Source organism: Aotus nancymaae, unplaced genomic scaffold (assembly GCF_030222135.1).
Source record: "Aotus nancymaae isolate 86718 unplaced genomic scaffold, 86718_ANA_hifiasm-v0.15.2.pri h1tg000012l, whole genome shotgun sequence".
NCBI classification, from domain to species: Eukaryota; Metazoa; Chordata; class Mammalia; order Primates; family Aotidae; genus Aotus; species Aotus nancymaae.
Genome location: NW_026988423.1, coordinates 32964261 through 32976515, shown reverse-complemented (window position 1 = coordinate 32976515; position 12255 = coordinate 32964261). Strand labels below are relative to the sequence as shown.

General features: G+C 39.1%; 1 protein-coding gene across 4 annotated transcripts in view; it reads left to right on the top strand.

The window, feature by feature from the left end:
* The first annotated feature begins 2128 nt into the window (after positions 1 to 2128).
* ETS1 (ETS proto-oncogene 1, transcription factor) overlaps positions 2129 to 12255 on the top strand; it is a 126665-nt gene continuing 116538 nt past the window's right edge. For 2 of the 4 annotated variants that reach the window (XM_064375577.1, XM_064375575.1), the window contains exon 1: positions 2129 to 2231. The gene's annotated coding sequence lies outside the window, so the exon portion shown is untranslated. The remainder of the gene's footprint in view (positions 2232 to 12255) is intronic. The other 2 variants (XM_012470128.3, XM_064375576.1) reach the window with 2 other exon arrangements.

Here is a 12255-nt window from a genome sequence, read left to right as displayed (position 1 = left end):
CTCACTTTTAAATCAGGTTATTTGTCATTGCTGCTGTTGAGTTGTAGGAGTCCTTTATATATTTTGGATATTAAATCCTTATTAGATATCTGATTTGCAATTTTTTTTCTCATTCTGTAGAATTCCTTTTCACTTTTTTGATAATGCCCTTTGATGTACAACATTTAAAAATTTTGATGCACTCTAAGTTATCTATTTTTTGTCATCGTCGCCCAAGCTTTTGGACCCATTGCCAAATACAATGTCATAAAGTTTTCCTCTGTTTTTTTCTAAGAGTTTTATAGTTTTAGTTCTTTGGGAATCATATCTTTAATAGATTTTTGTTAATTTTTAAATATCGTGTAAGGTAAAAATCCAATGTCATGCTTTTGTATTTGGATACTCATCTAATGTTATGTTTTTGAAGATATTGTTTAAAACAAAAAATACTGTTTTCCTGGGCATTTGCTAGGCACTTTATGACAGCTGTGGCTTATTTTGCTTATTCAGATTTCTAGTTTATGTTCTTCCACACCATAAGAGGTAGTGGCAGAGGAGGGAGCTAAGGTCCTGAAGAGATGTTGTCTATATAAATTCAGCGTAGACAACTCCAGACTTCAGAACCCCTCAATAGCCACACTGTACACACCCTTATAGAGTAAGAATCCAAGTCTTCTCAACTTTTTTAATTATCCTGAAAACATAGTGAATACAACTGTAATTAGTTATGATTGGTATAATTGACTATGGGCTCTTTAAATGGGGCAGTGTGCTGAAATTGACTGGGCTATAGAGGAAGGCTGAAACTTCCCTAGCTCTCTATACGAACTATCTTTCATAGAATGCATTTTTTTTTTTTTTTGGAGATTTTTTTGGTTGATTTATGTGTCTGTCTTCTCACTACAGTGCAAACTTGCTGTCTTTCTAGTGCCTGGAAAAGTGCCCAGCACAGTTTATTAAACTAAACTGAACCAATAGCACTACATCTTCCTTTCTTCCAAGTTAATGTGCAAAGGCAGAAGATGAGCAGTAAAATCTTGCTTTACTTACTATGCCATTTTAACTGCATTGCCAACTTTATATAATGAAGGCTGATGGTGATGTTGCTCTAAATGACAGTTATTAGATTTTCATGGACTTTCAGTTTGTGTCTTCATTAAGAAGGGAAAGAAGCCAACTACAACAAATTTTAACTCCCACTTCCTACTCAAAGAAAATGGAAACTCTTAGGATACAAGTCTTAGATTAAGTAGTCGAATACTGACTTTTCAAAAGAAAAATTTTGTAATAACTCCATTCATAGAAATGAGGTTATGCTGTAACATTCTTACCATAGACCTCAATATGTGAATATAAAATACTGTGTATTTTCACTTAGGACAGATGTAAGACTTTCATATTGTTTACATTTTCTCTAAATGAGAAATGTATGAACACTTCTGCCCTTTTATTTCCTACACCACAGAAAGAGTCAGGGCTACTAAAGCTAACCTTATTTTAGAGATTGCTTAAAACCATACTTATATAAAAAGGGGATTTTAGCTTTACTTTTCAGAAATCCCAAGTCCCTATCCAGTCAGCTCTCTTGCACAAAATTATTTTCTTTCTCTTAGAAAATATCTCATTTCATATTAAGTTATTAGTGAGAAACAGGAAGCCTGAGCAGGTGATTAGGTGGTGGACGTCCTGTTTGCTGACAGTCTCCAGCTCTGTTTCTAAAGCAATCCCTTTCCCTTACCTGAGCCCTCGCCTAGGTTAGTGGAAGCTCCATTGAGAGAGTCAAGGAACATGAAGCATGAATATTTACATATTCAGGAGAGAGCAAATGCATCAGCGAATGATGAGATGATATGCAATGTTATCCCACTGAGCTAGTTCCCTTTTGCTCATCTCCCTCCCTGTTATTCCCCAAGGCTGAGTTATATTCAGTTGAAACATAATTTGAAGAATAAAAAACAAGGTGTGACCTGGTGCCGCCACCGCCAATAAACACTGCTTTCCACCTAGACTGCTGAGCTTGTGCTAGTGGCTGCTGTCCTGGTGCCAGGGACAAGAGGAAGACTGTCTTTTTTTCCAGCTTTTCCTGGCTTGACCACACCCCCCAATTTAAGGAGGCAGCTCTATTAGAAACATTATGGTCTTTGCATCCTCCTAAACTACCGAGCAGAGCATTCCCGCAGGTAGTTGGAAAGAGACCACAGCTTTGAGGGAAGCTCACTCAGGATCTGCTCTCCGGCAAAGTAGTAAGTGAGGTGTGTGTGAGTTTCTGCCTAAAACTTTTCAGTCCATTTTCCTTTTCCTGTTTAAAAAAAAAAAATTCTGTGGAATTAAGGAGTAAGTTGATAGGGACATTCCGGATACAAGTGCGTTTTTGCTTTCTCTTTTCACATCTTTCTATATTCTCATTTAATTGTTTAACAACAATTTTCAAAAATACTTCCTAACCTCGTCAGAATAGTCTGAAAGCAAGACTATATTTTAAAAAATGTTACCTGCTTCTTAAAGCAAAACCATGCATGTTTTAGATACTACTTGTCAGAAACCCCGAATTTTTTTTTTTTTTTGCAAATTGGAGCACTTCCAAAGAAATAAAGCTGAAGTTGAATATAAAAATTTCTTTTTTTTCCTCTTTCACTACTAGTAAGCCTGTTGTTTTACTTTTTTTTTTTCTGTCTAGCGGCTTAATGAATTGCTTTTAATAGAGAGGAAATTGCTACAGGTTTGAATCTTGCAAGCAAAACTAACCTGTTAGGTGTTTTTAATCTGTCTTGGGACTGATTTGCAGTTGTCCAAGGATCTACAAATTCTTAAGCCTGTTGTTGAGACATGGTGTGTGTGTGTGGCCAGGGCTTGTCTCAGAGTCAGGGAGGTGTTTCTTTTCCCCACTGTAGAGCTGGACTTCGTGGCAGGAGATGTCGATGGCAATTCCTCTCCATCTGATGATTTTATCTGGCTGTGACACTTTGTATGTGACTTCTCATCCACTGTTAAAGGTCTCTGTTGCCACCTTTTAAAGTAGTGTTTTCTTCTGGCAAACTTAAAAGGTGCTGGGTCACTGAAATCAATGCATTCTATTGCAGGTTTTCCTTATTACCTTTTGGATAAGTTTTTGTTTTTAATCTCAAGGCCATTTTTCTTCCTACTTTAGACCACTGCCATGCAACTGAGAAAAGTAGATATTTGTTCAACAGCAGGAAATACCGAATCTAAAATGATAACTGGCAGCTCCATTTGATTTGTAAAATTACTGATACTATAACTCTTTCATCAGTTGTGGTTTTGGATTTCGTGGCCTCTTTTTTTATCCGAAGAGAAAACCCTCGTGCACAGCTGTGGGCTGTGCACGAGGGCTGCAGGGTGGCCACTGCTGCTGTTGAGAGTCGCGCTCACCTGTTGTTCCTGAATGGAGGGAAGGGAGAGCTAATGTGTTACTGTCTGCAAAGTGCTTTGAAGATGAAAAGGTCTTTTCATGTGTTCAGTAGTACAGTTATTAATATTAATATTTGAAGAAGCACGTTGCTTCTAATTGTAAAGCAACTACTCCATCCTTGCCAACTCAGTAGTGAAATAACAAACAGTTCAGGCAGCCATGCAGCCTCTTCCATCCTGGTTCCGCTGCTGAGGATGTGGGAAGCCAAGCCGAGAGCCTGATTATGGAGGGGGCATCTTTTCCTCGCAGGCTTCTTAAGCGGAGGTGCTAGTTGCTGGCTGTGAAAGGATGTCCTGAGGCAGAGCCTGGGGGAAGCTGGTAGAGGATGGAATCCTTTGGTATCTGGCAGTCTGTGGTACTGGTGAACCAGCCAGAGCATGGACTTGGACCAGTGACTGATCCCAGATGATAATGGAGTTTAAAGGCGAGTAGGTTCAGAACTTGAACCAGCTCTGGGTCGGAGTAGGGAAAGTGGCTGTGCACTTGGATTCTGTCAGTGATGAGCTTTGTAACTGAGAACAGTGATTGAATGTGACTGTAACTTATTCTCTTCATCTCTAAAAGGTAAACAATCATTTCTGCCCCACCAGGTTTACAAAGATGAGAGAATAGAAGTAAACAGCATAGGGCTATGAAAAATCATAGTGCCAATGAGGTCAAGGACTGTTGGAAGTAATAATACAACAAACTGGGTGTGTGGGTGCAGGTCCTGTCACCCAGGGGAGGGTGAGACAGAAGGCAAAACACTGTGCAAACAAATAATCAACACATTTCTCTCTTTGATTGCACTGGTGAATTGCTTACTGATAACTGAGGTTCTGACATACCTTGTGATTTTATTTTATTGGTGAATGGATCTGTTTTCCACAGTGACTATCATTTTCTAATCACCAGTTCAAAATTTCCAACTATTCACATCAAACAGCAGAAGGGAATGATTACATCCCAGGAGCTGGGACCTCCCTCCCTCCCTCCCTCCCTTCCTTCTTTCATCCTTTCCTTTTTCCTTCTTTCTCTCCCTTCCTTCATTCTTTTCTCTCTCCCTTCCCTCCTCCTTTCCTTTCCACACTTCCTTTTTTTCTCATTATGAAATTCTAAAGTATTTAGCATTTGAGCAAAATTAATGCGATACGCAGCAATTTAGTGGCATTTGAGGCAAATCTTGTAAGTTTCTTCAATCCTAGGGAAATTTAGATGTGAGGACATAACTTACTTTTTGTTTTCTCATCTCTTTTATCCCTGCTATACTGAAAATATAGCTGATCAGACTACACCTTTTAATCTAGATCTTTCTCTGGTTATCATACTCGTTTTTCTTCACTTCATCTAAGGAAGGATACTCAGCCCTAATGTTTACTGAGCACTTAGTATGTTCCAACACCCTTGCTAGGTGTTTTGCAGAACTGCTTCATTTAATCTACAATGAAGTTTTGAGGTGGGCCCTCCACTCTTGTCATCTCCATTTACCAGTTGGAGACTCTGAGGCTCAGTCATGTGACTACCTTAACTCATGGTGGACCCTGATTAGAGCTAAGGGAATGTGAACTCAGAGCTTGTGGTTGGAACTGCATGTCATAGGAATCTAAATAACTCTAAGACACTTACATAAATTTAGGATAGATTTTTCTGCTTAGACTGATGATATGCTTATCTAGGGAAACACGGTGGTTAAGCCTATTTTCCAAAGCGGTATCTGTGGATTACTTATTTATTGTTATGAAGATACGGACTTTGAAGAAAGGCTACCAGGCCTAGTTTGCTGCTTTAGTAAGTCAATCCCTTCTGTGACAAATAGCACTTTTATTTCCACTCCATGCCCACCCAGCCTTGTGCTGGAGACAGTGTCAGATACGGAAGCAATACATGAGCTCCATCTTTAAAATTGACACAATTTATCTTAGAAAGCAACATTTTACCAGAAAAGAGGATAAAAATAAAAGACAATATAATTATTAAGTGGTGTAATATAATCTATACATGCTTTGGGGGTTCAGGTGGGAAAAAAATAATATCTAAAGCAGTCAGGGAAGGATGTTTCTGATCTTTTTCTCAAAAGAGGACAGATTTCATATTCCAGTGATCAAGTGTTGGTGCTGCCTTCAGAACTCAGAGGCGACGGGCTGGGTAATACATAGTAGGATGAGAGTAAGCAACAAACATTTAGTGCAAATGTCAGGAAAGTATTCTCAATGGGGAGAAAAAAATATAAATTTTCAAGAGGTGTGGAAAGGTAGAACACTCCAGAATTTTCGACTTTTTAGAGGCTAAAAAAAAACTTTTCACTTTGAAATAATTCCAGATGCATGAAAGTTTGCAAAACAATGTACAAAAAGTTTCCAAAACATTTGAGTCTTTTACAATTGTAAAAGAATATATATAATGCAAATGACTCTTTTAAATTATCTCTCGGTACCTCTGGTAATCCTTAATCCAAACGACTCCTGCTGATGGGAGACAGCTATGTCTTCTCAGGAAAAGCAAGAAACCTTGGCAGATGTGCACCTGGCGTGTGGCTCCAGAGACACAGACAGGCTGAGCTACACAATTCTCTGCAGCCAGGTTTGTGTTGTGCCTGAGATTATCAGCGTCTGCTCAGTCTTGGGACAGAAGTCTTGCCTGTTCCTCCTTTGGCTCTGCCTCCTAAACATCTACCTTGTTATAATCACTCGTGAGTTTAACCAAGTTAGTCCAGCGCTGCCTTGCTACTCACATTGAAGTCCTCTGATGGCATCAGCACCGGGTGGGAGCTTGTTAGAAATGGGGACTGTCTGGCCAGACCTCAGACCTACTGCAGCAGACCGCATTGTCACAGGATCACCAGGTGATTCATATGCACATTACAGTTTGGGAGGCACTGCTCTGAAGAAAAAGCAAAAGCAAACAAACAAAAAAGCAAAAATGAAAAACATGAACAAACAAAAAACTGTGCACCATTTTCCACAGCACTTTACTACTTCCTTATATTTCTATCTAGTTGCTAAAGTGTTACTCCACAAAAGATTGACATTATATCAAAAAGATGTTGGTTTAACTCAGGAAGCTGCAATATTTCACCATTTGTGCTATGCAATCTTTCAATGAGTTAGTTCCCCACTGTAAGAAAAATGCTTACTTCTTGGTTTTATGCATAACAATGGTACAAACAGACTACCATTAAACAGAAATTGTGGCTCTTTTCTCCTGCAAAATTCTTGACTAATGCCACTCAACCAATTATTATGAAAGGGAATCCTGTTTTCATGACTTGAATACAAGTCTTTAGAAAAAGAGATGAAGGATTTAGCTATGTGTGTTCTAGCTCTAATACTTAAATAACCTCTGCCATGTTGGGCAGTAGAAAAAAGTAATGAACATAAACCAGTAGTGTTACTAATTAGTAACATTAGTAAGCATTTACTCATGCTTACTAATTGCCAGGCACTATTGGTAAAATAGCAATAATAACAATTATTTATTGACCATTTTACCATATATACAGCATGCTGCTAAGTATTTGTGCTTTGCATAATCCTCCTTTATAATCCCGAAAGAGTTGGTATTATTATCTGCATTTTATAGTTGAGGAAACTGACTGTGATGTTAAGAAATTTGCTCATGGCCATACACTCAGCAAGCAGTTCTATGTTTACCCATGGTATGTAACTCCAGGGTTCTTGATCACTGCTAAACACTTAACCTCTTGGGCCTTAGTTCATTGAAATAAATGAGAAGGTTGATGAATTTTTTTCCAACTCCAAAATTCATTGAATTAACACAATCCCTCTTTATGTAAGAATGCTAGCAAGCTGTTTAGCATTATACTGAGAAATTGGAACCTTGCAATTTGGGCAATAAAACAAATGAAACTCCACCATGAAAATCACAATCAGACATAGTCCAGGAAGTTGCTTGCTGGATTTGAGAGATCTGAGGCAGCTGGTGTCTTTTAGTTTAATTGTAAAGGGGCATTGTTGCAACTATCCAGTCCCCTTTAATTGTTTTCGTATTTTTTCTCTCTCTCTATTTATGGTGCTCTCAGTTTTGTTGAGAACTCTTTAAGAGCCAGAATAAGTCTAAACTCTAGATTATGTCCAACATGCTCAACAGGCTAAGAGTTAAGATGCAATTATTTAAAATTCTAGACTCTTCACAGGTTTCATTGGCAGCATTCATTGGGTTAGAGTTGACATTTTTAATCTTCCAGCCTTTCTTTGCATTTGACTTGGAAAAGAATCTCTTATTTCATGGCTTCTACTACAACCATTCTTGTGCAGCAAAGAGTACTTTACATCATTCCTCCAGCTAATTCTTTTTTGTTTTTAGGTTCTAAGTAAAACACAATTCTCATTTATTTATTCAGTTATTTATGAGTACCTACCATGCTCCTGGCTCTGAAGTACATCCGAAGGCCAAGTATGATCATTTGTTAAATTTCATGGTAAAATATAGGCTTTGAGGCATAGCATTTGTACACAGGCTATGGCCACTTTTACTGTAAGGCAGTGTATTGAATATTACCTTTGATCTTCCAGAAGATGTTCTGACGGAAGCATGATTGCCTAGAAAACATATATTGTTAGTATTTGAAAGATTTCAGACACTAGAATTGTCATTTTTTTGGTTAGATTCCTGGACATAAGAGTCAGCAGGTTTTAATGTATTTCCTTGATGCCTAGGAGAAGCAAGACCTTTCTGTCCATTGTTGACAATGCCATTTCAGTACTGTGTGGTAAGGGATTTATTTCTACTGAGAAGGAAATGCATAAAATAATCCATGAAACATTTCTTATTTTCTAACTGCTATGGTATACCAGAGTAAAACTATCTTCTAGTCTTTCTCTTTTTCAGGAGATAGTAGCGAGCTACTCCTCAAGGAAGAGTAAAACAATATACTCTTTAAAATTATAACGACATGAGTTCACTTTAGTATTCTAAGAAGGATTAGTTGATCTATGTCAATTCATACAGGACTTGAAAGTATTATGCTTAATTAGGAGATGGATTTATTTTTAGAGAAATAGGAGATGGATATGACTCATCTCCATTTAAGCAAGGGTTGGGGGAATAATTATAGTGAAGTTGGGAAGAAACAAAGGCTGAGATGTTAATTGTACTGTGAGTTGCTACTCCGTGACCTTAGTGAAAGAATAAGTGCACTTAGTTTAAGACACAGAAGCCAGGAACCAACCCATAATTCAGAACACTGCCTTCATTTGTCAGTGCTGGCTACTTAAAATAGAAGAAATATTTACTACTGTAGTAATATTGGATTACTTAGTTAAGCAAATGAGGTTCTTACAGATTTAGTAGTGAGACAGAGAAACCATCTTCAGTTCTTCTAATCCTTTTTCTATTCTATGTGTTGCAACCACAAAGTTTCCATGGGGAGTGAGGAATGTTCAGCCTTCTAGATATGATGGATCTTAAACTTGAGTTCTTAGAGAATTGGACTTGGGAGCTTTTGTTACAGTGACAGATCAGGGGAGCCATCTACTCAAATGATTTGAGAAATACACTCAATAAGCTCAGGGACTGACACGCAAGGATTGTACACACTAACTCTGTTTTAAGTACTTCAGGTACTTTCCCTCCTGTTGTCAAAAGTCACTTGTTGCATGGCTACTATGTGTCATCTGAAGAGACACCATCCTTATTCTCAAGTTACTCATCATTTAGGAGCAGAAACAGGCATAGATACGGGAAGTGTCATGAACTTTGTTACACTGTTACAGTAAAACCCATGGAGGGCATCAAGGAGGTCCATGCAATTGCCAAGGGGGCGGGGGGGAAGCTTCCTGAAGGAGGTGATACTCTGAGTCTCCAAGAATACATTTCTGTGGTATTCAGAAAGAAGAAACTAAAAGTCTGTACATTGCAGATTAAAGATGTTGCCTTGGTAACACAGGTGTTGCCTTTAGTTTGGCAAAAGTGATATTGTTTGTAGCAAGTTTCATTTACATGGCTAGTTCTTTTGGAAGCCAAATTCTCTCTCTCTCTTTCTCTTTGTTTGAGATGGAGTTTTGCTCTTGCTGCCCAGGCTGGAGTGCAATGGCACAATCTCGGCTCACGGCAATCTCTGCCTCCCAAGTGTAAACGATTCTCCTGCCTCAGCCTCCCAAGTATCTGGGATTATAGGCATGCATCACCACACCTGTCTAATTTTGTATTTTTAATAGAGATGGAGTTTCACTACGTTAGTCAGGCTGCTCTTGAACTCCTGACCTCCGGTGATCCACCCACCTCAGCCTCCCAAAATGCTGGGATTACAGACGTGAGCTACCGTGCCTGGCCCTGGATGCCAAATTCTTTATCTCCTGTATTCCAAGCCAAAAGGACATGCTTTTTGTATAAATTGATAGGAATCCTAAATTATTGACATTAGGATAAATGTTCATTGGGAAGCTATTCAAATTTTGCGTAGCTTTCAAAGAGGAAAGCCTGGGACGAGGGGCGGTGGGGAGAAATCTACATTTTCTGCCACAGCTTTATTGTGCTTTTCAATTTCCCATGTGCCATCTTCATACCCAGCACATGTTTTAACCATAATTCCTTGCCTATGAAGCTAACATGAAGATGAGAGGGCAAGTTGAAATTTAAAACACAATGCCTTTGTTGGTGGGAGTCTAATTTTGGCTTATCTATTATGGAATGCAGTTAGTCAATATGTATTCAAATATAGAATGCCCATTTTCTTTGTCCCCAAAATACTCCTTTTCCGCATTTAATGGGAATGTAAAATATTTTAGGAATTTTTATAATGACAAAGACTTGGGGACAAATTAATTATACAATAAGAAACTTGTTAAAAGTATGATATATACTTACAGTAGATTAATTGGCAGTCATCATCTTCAGGATAGAGAGCCACATTTATCAACAGAGAAAAATGTCCATAGCCTTATGTTAAATGTCAGTGAACAAAGCAGATTACAAAGGAGCATGTGGAGAATAATCTCATGAAGGTAAATTTATAATCACATGTGTGTGTGACATCTATGTTCGTTTGGATACATTAAAAAGTACCCAGAAGAATATTGAACAAATTATTAGTATAATTATCTCTACATGGTGGGGTTTCAGGTGATTCTGATATCCACTTGTGACTTTTTGTATTTTGATGTTTGCAATAACATTGCATTAGTTTGGCAAAAACAATTTCAAAAGAAATTTTGTTTTTCAAAAGAAAAATAATTAAAGTGTAATTTACTTGGTATTTACCTAAAGGCATAGTTTTTCTTTTAGGAACACATAACCCCAAATGAAAAGGGTTTAACCCATGTCAAACTTATCTAGAAATACAGCCAAGCTGGGTCAGAGTTGATGTGAACTGGATTCAGCCTTGATTCAAGCTTGGTCTCTTAGGGATTTCTTGTTCTGCTGCTGCCTTGGCCGGAACCGTCCCTCTCCTCCCTAATTTTTCCTTTATTCTGTGTCTCTCAATCTGCCCTTCCCTGCCCTGTCCTGCCCTGCCCTGGCAAGCCCCGGGTGAAAGGAAGCGACAGCCTACAGGTCCTGGCCAAATTGCCAGCTTGGAGAGGGTGGGAAGTTGGAGAAGTGGTCACTTGCTCCATGAAGAATAGAACTCTCTAGAATCAAGCAGAATGATAGTTTTAAAGTGATTTTTTGGACATAAGACACCCACATAAGCCAAAGTGTTGCCTTTTTTGTCTTCTCCAATGAATGCTTGTTTCTGTCCCTGCCATCCAGGGTGATGAGGGTGCTTAGAGAAGCACAGTGGACAGAAGCTTCTTCTCTAAGCACAGGAGGCTGAAGACCTGGAGTCTGGTCTCAGCTTGGCCACTTAGAAGCATCGCCTTAGTCTTTGTCCTTATTTGTAAAAAGAGGGGCTTACACGAAAAGAGTGTGTACAAGTTTTCTAACTTATACTATTGTATTTAACAGTTATCTATGTGCCAGCTCCTTACCAACACTGGCCTAGGATCCAGGGATCTGGAGTGAAGAAAAGAACTAAATCTCCCCTCCTGGGGAGCTTAAATTCTAACAAAGTAGACCTTGGAGAAGACAATGAACAAACAACCTAGTGTCAGAACGGGGAGAAAGGCGCTGCTATTTATACGCGATGATGGGAAAAGCCTTCTTAGCTGAGGTGGCATTAAATAGCTATGTGAATAGGAGGAAATGGTTTTCCCTTAGAAATAGATCATGAAACAAACTGATTATTTCAAGTGGTTCTTTTTCTAGACCTGCAGTCTATTCAGAGCCTCTCTTTTGAGGAACAAATATATTCACATCGGATCTACCTCTTTCATTTTTAGTCTTGTGAGACCAATTCATTCATTTATTCATTCACTGATTTAAAAAACAATGAGTTTCCATTATGTCCCATGGTCTGTCTTAAGTGCTGAAGACCCAAAAATGAAAAAGGCATGGTGCCTGCCTTCAAGTAGCTCAGGATTTAGCAGGAGAGACAAACAGAAACAGATGTTTCTAAAACAATGTGACATGCACCATGACAGAAATACACTTGCGGAACATGGACAAGGAGCCGCTAACCCTGGCTGGGCTGAAGGGTGGCTCAGGAAGGATTCCAGGCTGCAATAACTTTGGAGATGAGCCTAAAGCCCTGAGGAGGAGGGGTTTACTCATTGTGAGGGTTCCTAGCAGAGGGGATAACGTAAGAAGGGCAGGGGAGTGAGACCTGGCATCGCGTGCCTAAGAAAACAACAGAGTTCCATGTTTCAGTAGAGGGTGCAGGGGCCATAGCGAGAGGGGGCTGGAGAGGTGGGAGGGAGTGTAGGGGCACAGCAAGCCGCAGTGGACAGCAGGACAGCCTCCTTTCCGACCCACTTATCCTGTGGTTTGATTGGCACCGGTAAGGAAAATAACTCAGCTCTGCAAGACCCTCT